At 37.1% G+C, this 9,428-nt stretch overlaps 2 pseudogenes across 2 annotated transcripts in view; one reads left to right on the top strand and one right to left on the bottom strand.

The window, feature by feature from the left end:
• Positions 1-4,157: 4,157 nt before the first annotated feature.
• On the bottom strand, positions 4,158-5,089 carry LOC309857071 (small ribosomal subunit protein uS5 pseudogene; annotated as a pseudogene). The gene has a single exon. The product of its transcript is annotated as a small ribosomal subunit protein uS5 pseudogene (transcript).
• The window catches only part of LOC309857072 (small ribosomal subunit protein uS5 pseudogene), a 422,047-nt pseudogene continuing 417,471 nt past the window's right edge, over positions 4,853-9,428 (top strand). Inside the window, exon 1 of the transcript in view lies at positions 4,853-4,892. The product of the transcript in view is annotated as a small ribosomal subunit protein uS5 pseudogene (transcript). The remainder of the gene's footprint in view (positions 4,893-9,428) is intronic.

Genomic DNA, 9,428 nt, shown 5'->3' with positions numbered 1-9,428 from the left:
AAACCCCCTCCCCCCAGCAACCCTCAGTTTGTTATGTGAGATTAAGAGTCACTTATGGTTTGTCTCCCTCCCAATCCCATCTTGTTTCATTTATTCTTCTCCTACCCACTAAAGCCCCCATGTTGCATCACCACTTCCTCATATCAGGGAGATCATATGATAGTTGTCTTTCTCTGCTTGACTTATTTCGCTAAGCATGATACGCTCTAGTTCCATCCATGTTGTCGCAAATGGCAAGATTTCATTTCTTTTGATATCTTAACACTGTGTCATACTGACTTCTTTAATAGTAGATTTTCTGAATGAACTTTTAGCTGTGTAGGTCTTCTCTATTTTATTTTGAACTTGTTTTCATTTCAAAATCTTTATATTTATTTTCATAATCTGCTTTTATTTTTCTTTGTCTATTATCTATCTATCTATCTATCTATCTATCTATTTATTTGCAAGCAAGAGAGAGTGAGCAAGTGAGAGTGCAGGGAGGAATAGAAAAAGAAGGGAAAAGAATCTTAAGCAGGCTCCAGGCTCAGCACAGAGCCCAACTCTGGGCTCTATTTCACAACCATGACATCATGACCTGAGCCAAATTGAAAGAGATAAAATAAAAGTAAGGTGTTAAAAAAAAAGGAAAAAGAATTGGAGGTTTAATTAAGTGAGCCACCCAGGCACCCCTGTGGTATCTTAAATTAGCTGTCATATCTTTAAAGTTCTAGAGTATCCATTTGGTTCATTTATAAAACCTTTCTCAATATCATTTTTAGTGTCAGTTTTTTGTTCAATTTGCTTCCCCTTTCATTTCTTTGAGCAGAGTAATCAAGCCATTTTACAATCTTTATTGATCATTTTAACATCATACTTAATCCCATTTTGTCTATCAAATCTTGTTAATGGTTTTTCTTTGTGTGCTTTGTTACATTTTGCTATGTTCAAGACATTATATTTGAAACTCTTATTGAGTAGGGATAATTAAGAGCTATAATAACGGTATGGTCCTCCTTGGTAGGATTTTCTCTTATATCTGAGACTCTACAAGACAATCATACTCCAAATTCAGTGATTGGCTTTCTCAGTTTACACAGAAGGCAAGGTAGGCTATAGTCTTATTTCTGCTTCTCCTTGTGCTTTGGGGATCTCAAGTTAAATTTGGGTTGTACCAAAGTCCTCAAATTTGATTGCTGCTGGATTTGTTTCTCTAGTATCAAGAGTCTATTAACAACACAGCTCAGTGTGTTTTAGCAGTTTCAAATGCTCTCATAGCTAAAATGGCTTCAGGGCATATATCTCTAGGCTCTCATTGTATTTCGTATTTTGGCCCAGTAATCCCTCACTTATTTTTATAATCATTCTGATATTTTTAACTTTAAAAGCTATTTTGTCTGGATTTTTAGTTGTCTTAAGTAGGAGTTTTTAGATCACCATTACTAGAAGCAACAACAAATATACATGAAAATATCTGCAGTAGTTTATCACATCTTTATGGCTTTGAACTTCCATAAGCTGAGGCATCCTTCTCTAATCACTTAGGCAAACTCCAATTTACCCTTTAATACAACCCAAGAATTGCTTCATTTAAGAACATGTTCAGGGATGACTCTTCCCCACTGTTCTTACCAACATTCCCACACACTCTTTGCTACCCACACCTTGTTTATGAACTTTCGTTAGGTATATCAGCGTGACCAGAATTTTGCTCTATTGTATTTTTGTCCTTTAGAGCTTTAATTAAATATGAATTCCATAGAAAGTCTGTCCCTTTTCTTTCAAACCTGGGTTAGTTATTTCTTCTCATTCTTTGTCAGAAGTTACTTTATTAGAGAAACTTATAGCTCTATTGTGACTTTGGAGCCTTTACAGTTTTTCGACTGGAAAAATCACCCATCCCTGAGATTTTTACGCAGCTTCCTAGCTGATATTATTCAGAAATCTGTTCAAAACAGACTTTTTCAGGGAGGCCCTTTCGGACCACTCAGTTAAAAAACCTCTTCTCAATCACTGCTCTTTTTAAAATGTGCTTATTTAGTTCAAATATGCATCTCTATTAAAGAAAAAGCAGTACGATTTTTTTTTTAAAGTTGGCTTACCTATTATCTATCTCTCCCATTAAAATGATTCCTCTGGCCTGGGGTTTTGTTGTGCTCATTTTAGGCCAGGCACTCAATAAATTGTCTCTGAATGATTGAATTGTTTGACTCCCTTGCTAGATTCTCAACTTCATGAGGCCAAGGATTGTTCTATTCAGTCCTTCTTTATCCTCAATGTCTGTTATATTGCAGTCACTTACGTGACTAATGGGAAAAATCACAGAAAGAAAGAGTTAAAACTACAGAAAAACCCTGTAGGTTCAATAACACAAAGCTTTCTAAAATTATTTAGCCCAGGAATTGAATACTGGCTTCACTTTTGATTTTTTTTAAATGGTATTGAATTTAATTTAAATGGAAATACTGGAATGGTAGAATAATAAAAAAATTATAAAAGCAACTTGCTCCTTAAAGTAAGAATTATATAGGGCATCTCTTCTAGAAGCAAAATTTTCAAATGTCAAACATCTGAAAGCATAGAAGGAGAAGTAAGAGTGTGAATTGTACTTCAATGCTCTTTTCTTTATATTCAGCAAACAGCTTCATTCACACACCTTTCCAATTTTTTCAACTCTTTTGACAAAGCCTTCAGAGGAGTTACTGCTGATGACAACCATCACAGCCTAACAGGAGAAATTTTATAAAGAAAAATAATAGCATGTTTTTCCCAAATTGTTAAGGATATGGTGAAGCTCTGTCGGATTCAAAGGAGGAATGTGCAATTCCATGCTATATATAATAATAACTTGTTTTAATAGTGGCTTTGCAATTTTTCAGATATATCCATTTACTGAAACCACTATCAAATAAACAAAAACAAACAAATGAACAGGGGTTCGAGACAGAAATTATCTAATCTAAAAATAGCACATGTTCACAGAATACACAACACATATCCCAAGTACTACTATAGGCTTCAAGTAATAGTCAAAACAATAGTAAAAATGATTCAGACCACACCAGTCAAATCATAAATGGGACCTTAACTGTAAATCCTTATCTTTAGATCAAAGCGGGTAATTGGGGGCTGAAGATACATTATAGAACTAATATGTTATAGAACTCCTCTGAAATGAGTCATTTATTCCATCACTTTTCCTGCACAGCTGCTGACCCATGTTTTGGTTCCTGGAAATAGCTGCTACCCTGTCATACTTCTTAAAAGCACATATATTGATAACTCTACTCATTCCTCCATTCCTCTGTGACTGTCACTGTGTTAAAATGTGGAGTCAGCTGACTCACTTGTGATGGTAATAAAGTAGATGAGTTTGCAAAGTATTTTGTTATTTCTAAAAATGCAAAAACCAAATTACATTGAAATCATAAGGGGTGTTTCAGGGAGAGCTGTAGGATGTGGTTTCTTGTGTAATCCACAGAGATTAGCTCCAACACATATTTAAACTCTCCTCTAGGAGCAACCTTAGTGGTAAAGCAAGAAGATAAACAGATGTATACACACCCTGGCACAAATTTATCACTTATGTTTGGCTTCCTAGTCTCCTCATGTTACTTATTTATCTTAACTTCTCTCTGAAATCAGGGAACACAGAATCTCAATCAGTTGACATTTTTCTACTGAATTACCCAATAGTCCGATCATACCCCTAATACTTTTTAAAATTATTTCACTCATAATCCCAAATCTGCTTTGCTTCCTCATCTTAGTACACTGTAATTTGATTTCAAAATGAGGACAGTTGTCAGTAATGCCACATTCATTCATCTATTTTACAATTCCATGTGCTTATAACTATGAAGATATGTTAATAACATCCATTCCAATAAGCCACCCTAAATTTATTATCATGAAACAAGACCTCAAGAAAGAGAATTCAAAATCATCCATGTATTTGCAACTTATTGCAATAAAGCCTTTATCAATAGACTTCCCTGTGCACATGGTGGTCAAATTGCTGGTGAAAACCAGCCAGATCTATTACAAGCTTTCTCATGGCTTCTAGGTAACCCAAGTGAGCCTTTATTGATACTGGGAAGGGATAAAGCAGGGAAGGGATAAACAGTGCTATAAGATTTGGCTAGACAAAAGTAATGACTCTCATTACAAAGTGAGTATTTTTTTTTCAAGCTTTAGTTCAGTTTATTTTTCTTGTATAAAACTATGTAGTAGCCACAGCTGGAGCCTGGGTCCTCTGAACAGAGACTCTGGTGTGGGTCTTCACAAGATGGTCCGTGAACTCCTGATAGGGAGACTTGGTGAACACAGTCTCCTTCCAGAGATCAGGGGTGAGATAGCTGTAGGTCTTGGAGATGGCATCGAAAGTAGCCTTGGCAAAGTTCCCTAGGGTGGCAGTGCAGCCCCTGGCCGAGGTGTAGCAGTCGTCAATACCAGCCATCATCAGCAGTTTCTTGGGCACAGGGGCCGAGACAATGCCAGTGCCTCTGGGGGCGGGGATGAGACGCACCAGCACAGAGCCACAGCGGCCAGTCACCTTGCACGGGACAGTGTGGGGCTTGCCGATCTTGTTCCCCCAGTAGCCTCGCCGCACAGGGACAATGGAAAGCTTCGCCAGAATGATGGCTCCGCGGATGGCAGTGGCTACCTCCTTGGAACACTTGACACCCAAACCGACGTGTCCATTGTAATCTCCGATGGCGACAAATGCTTTGAACCTGGTCCGCTGGCCCGCGCGCGTCTGCTTCTGCACAGGCATGATCTTCAAAACCTCGTCCTTGAGGGAGGCTCCCAGGAAGAAGTCGATGATCTCAGATTCCTTGATGGGCAGGGAGAAGAGATAGATCTCCTCCAGGGACTTGATCTTCTTGTCTTTGACCAGGCGGCCCAGCTTGGTGACGGGGATCCACTCCTTGTCCGCGGCCTTGCCCCCGCGAGCTCCGCGGCCTCGGCCCCGGCCCCGACCACGGCCCCGGCCCCGGCCCCGGCCCCGGATGCCGCTGCCGAAGCCACCGCGGAAACCGCCGCGGCCTCCCATTCCAGGGCCCCCGGGCCCTCCGGGCCCTCCCGCAGCACCGGCGTCATCTGCCATTTGGTGTTCTCTCGGAGAGGAAACAAAGTGAGTATTTTAAAGCAAAAGAGCCTGTTGGGAATATTGTTTTATAAAATAGTGGTTTTTTTTATTAACTTTTTAAAATTCAATTAGGTAACATATAGTGTACCAATAGTTTCAAATGTAGATTTCAGTTATTCATCCATAGCATATAATAGCTAATGCTCAGTACTTACTGTTATAGCTTCTTGAAAGCAGAATTTTAACCCACTGAGCCACCCAGGCGCCCTTGAAAGCAGAATTTTAGATCACATTTTCTGATTACTTCCATGTCGTACAACACTTTCCTGCTAGCAACCTTCAAAACATACTGTTTGTTAGAGGAATTTCTTTAATAATAAATAAATAGGAATTCATTTAAATTTATAAATATATAAAATAAATAGGAATTTATTTAAATTTATTTAAATATTACACACTGTTTCATTGTTCATAAATAAGGTGATGATATTATAGCCATTAGTTGGTAGCACTGATATATCACTATCTTTTTACTTCTCAGTGCATTCTCTTTACACAAATAGATATATATTTTAAAAAATGTGAATCTGTGGCAAACTTGTAAAAAAACCCTATACAGTAAAGTTTATCATTTTAAGTAATCTCAATTATCTTCCTCAATTGTGATAGTATATCCTTCTATCTAGGCCAGATATTGTATGAGGGATTTGAAGAGACATACTTTTCTAAATTTCACTTTTCTCATCTGCAAAATGCTTATCATGATCCTACAAAAAAATACACTTATAATTTTTTGATGAAAATTTATTTATTTATTTTAAGATTTTATTTCTTTATCAGAGAGAGTGGGCGAGAGAGCAAGCACAGGCAGACAGAATGGCAGGCAGAGGTAGAGGGAGAAGCAGGCTCCGGCCGAGCAAGGAGCCAGATGCGGGACTCGATCCCAGGATGCTGGGATCATGACCTGAGCCAAAGGCAGCTGCTTAACCAACTGAGCCACCCAGGCGTCCCTTTTGATGAAAATTTAATCTGTATAAACAATATATTTGTTGTAATGCGTGGTTCATGGAAAACATCTTTTTTAATTATAAGCAGTATTAGAAATTAAGTAAATGTGTCTATAATATTTAAAGTTTTAACACATAATTCCACTGCTTTGCCTTATTTTCTCAAATCCCTTTACCACTTTCACTGACAGAGTCAAATGTACTTTTTCTACTAGTAGCCAGCTCTTTGTCTTTTGTCAGAAAGATGCCCTTGTGAATTATTTATAATAGAGATATTAGCAATAATAATAATAATAATAATAATAATAATAAGTAGCAATGAAAATGTTAAAAAAAAAGTTTTCTTAACTAATTAGGGTTCTTAGACATCAATTAGAGGAACCACCTCGGGCAAGCAAATTAATCTGCAAGACATTCCCAGAATTAACAAGTCAGTCAGATACAGGGTTGTCTGTAGACTGAAAAGAACTAGGTTTGGAAAATAGGTAAGGACAGTGAAAAAAGTGATCAAATTTTTGGGCAAAGTAAACTCTTAGGTGTCCTTTCAATGGAGTCCTGTTCATTATGTAGCAGAAACTCTGGAGATTATCTCAATCCATTGGAGTCACCCCGTTTATTAGCTTGCTATTGACAAAGTTATTTACAAACTGTAGAGCAAGAGGTTATAATGGAGAAAACTGATGGTAATGCACAGGATTCTTGTTAACAATAATGCAAGTTAGTGATTTTTCATTAGAAAACATAAATTCTATAACCCAAATTATGGGCCCAGAGCACTTCTGCTGCACAACTCTGCTTATATCCCAAATAACCATGTGAACTAGTTTTAATATCTGTTTCTCTTATTAATTTTTGAATAAAAATTCTTGACACAAGTATTTTATAATTGTGTGATAATCATGAATTTAATTTTTGGAGAACAAAACACACTTTAGCATAACTAGGTTCGTTCACAGAACCAGCCTTGATAACACACTTCTATATGTTAGAAATGATGTAATAAATGTAGAATATTGGGCACTTGTTTGGTATTCTTTGCCATGTTTTGCACTATCTAAAAAGAGATCAGTGAACTTGGACTGGAGTTAGTAGACATGGAAGAAAATAAAATATTACAGAGAAGAATACTCTGTGGTCCACAACCTAAACGGCCTGGGATTCCCATCATTTGGATCCCTGTAGCTTTACAGAAGTCAATTAAATTTTTGTATCTCTGATTAAAGTTGTTTCCCAAGTACTTTTTCAAACATCTCTTGTAAAGTATTGTTTCCCAGAAAAAAAGGGATTTTGCACATGTATCTGCCTTTGTCTCTGGTCATGATCTCAGTCAGGATCCTGGGATCGAGCCCCATATCGGGCTTCCTGCTCATTAAGGAGTATACTTCTCAGTCTCTCTCTGCAGCTACATCCCCCTGCCCCACTCATGCTCTCTCTCTCTCAAATAAATAAATACAATCTTTAATTTTTTAATTAAAAATAAGATAAATAAATTAAAATAAAAAGTCTGGGCTTACTGCCCCATTTAGCTCCTTTTGTTTTTTTGAGTTGTATTTAAAGCAGCATGAGAGAACATGAGGCTCTCAAACTTAAAAAAAAAAAAGGAAAAAATTGAGTTTTGTTAGGATTTAAGATCTTGTCTGCTAGACAAAAACGTTGGCTTTGTTAACATGTGAAAATTATCAAAAGGGAATAAGATAGAATTCTAATAATTTTTGTAGAAATTAAAAATTTTCTCCAACCCAATTACATACAGACCCATTAAGTAAATTCATTCCAATGTCCCAAACCAACCTTTTCTAATAGTAATGCATCTGTGTAAACAGGGTCAACCCAAGGAATAAATAAATATTATTATTTTTTTCCTGTCTCTTCCACAGTCTCATCTGGGTATATTGGTAGCAAGCCAATTATCTATCTTATAAGACATGATATCATAAGGAAGGGTATTCTGTCCATTTGGAACAACTGAAAATCATTGTAATTTTATCTTGGTGCAGTAACTTGAGATGGCACAGTGTGGTTTATGAATATATTTTATTTTTTTTTTTTACTGGGAAGAAGAGATTATAGAGATATTGGTTATCCAAGAGAGACTGACAGGTGTTGATAGTTGCCAGGTCAATATCCATCTACTCTTTCCTTTAATATCAGAAAGCACTGAGGGATTGACAACAAGGAAACTTAAAACAACATCAAATATTTTATTGTCTCTTTTCTAGTTACATTGTAACCTTATGACAAAGTATCAGTCGTACAAGATATCATTCTCTTTTACCTCTATCTTTCTGCCAGAAATGTGGGCTTAATAGTGAGAACTCCAACGGCAATTTTTGCAACTGTGAATAAAAAGCCATGAAAACCTCTAAGATAGTTCACTTGACTTTCTTAAGACTCTGAACCAACACCAGAAAACACTCTCTGTAGTCTTCTTGTTAAATGAAAAATATGGTTAAACCACTTTTGACAGTCTACTACCTACAGCAAACTGTAAATCTTAATTGAAATATGTCCTCTCAGCTGTGCTTAAGCAACTGAGTCCTGAGCTTTTCAGGTTTTCAGTCTGAAAGAGTACACCTCGGGTGCTCTGAAAGGGAAGAAAAAGGACACCCTGTTCTCCATATAACTTAAAGAAGAGAAATCTGTGCATTTAAGTGGGCCATATAAAATTTATCAAGCAATTATCTCCTAACTCCTTCCTATCCAAATTACCTGATATGCTCTCCCTACTCCTTTATTCCACGTTACTGCCTTTTCACAACATGTCTTCTGTTATTTCCTTCTTGCAAGCTAGTTTTGATTTCTGCATCTAAAAAAATCAACAATCATTGTGTATTTCAATTCCCATTTTCCTCAAATGCATTGATTCTTCTTATCTATTACTCTTTTCTCATACTCAGTGTCTTTGTCTTTATGGGGTTTGTACTTTGCTTTTCCCCATCCTTTACTGCCATTATATAATCAATCTAATAACTTCTTAGAGAAAGTTAAAAATTCCCGCATAGCCACACGTGAACACAAAGTCACTGATTTTTAGCAAACCTATAAGATAGTCAGACATCCATTCAATTTCTTTTTTTTTAAGATTTTATTTATTTATTTGACAGAGAGAGATGACAAGCAGGCAGAGAGGCAGGCAGAGAGAGAGGAGGAAGCAGTCTCCCTGCTGAGCAGAGAGCCTGATTTGGGGCTCGGTCCCAGGACCCTGGGATCATGACCTGAGCCGAAGGCAGCGGCTTAACCCACTGAGCCACCCAGGCGTCCCTCCATTCAATTTCTTAACTGAGTCCCAAATGCATCCTGACTTCTAACCTAAACCTAAGCTCTACTTCTTACACGTTGTTATATGACCA

This window comes from Mustela nivalis (genome assembly GCF_964662115.1).
Source record: "Mustela nivalis genome assembly, contig: HAP1_SCAFFOLD_320, whole genome shotgun sequence".
Lineage (NCBI taxonomy): Eukaryota > Metazoa > Chordata > Mammalia > Carnivora > Mustelidae > Mustela > Mustela nivalis.
The sequence above is the reverse complement of the archived record's forward strand: the minus strand, read 5'-3'. Positions and strand labels throughout refer to the sequence as shown.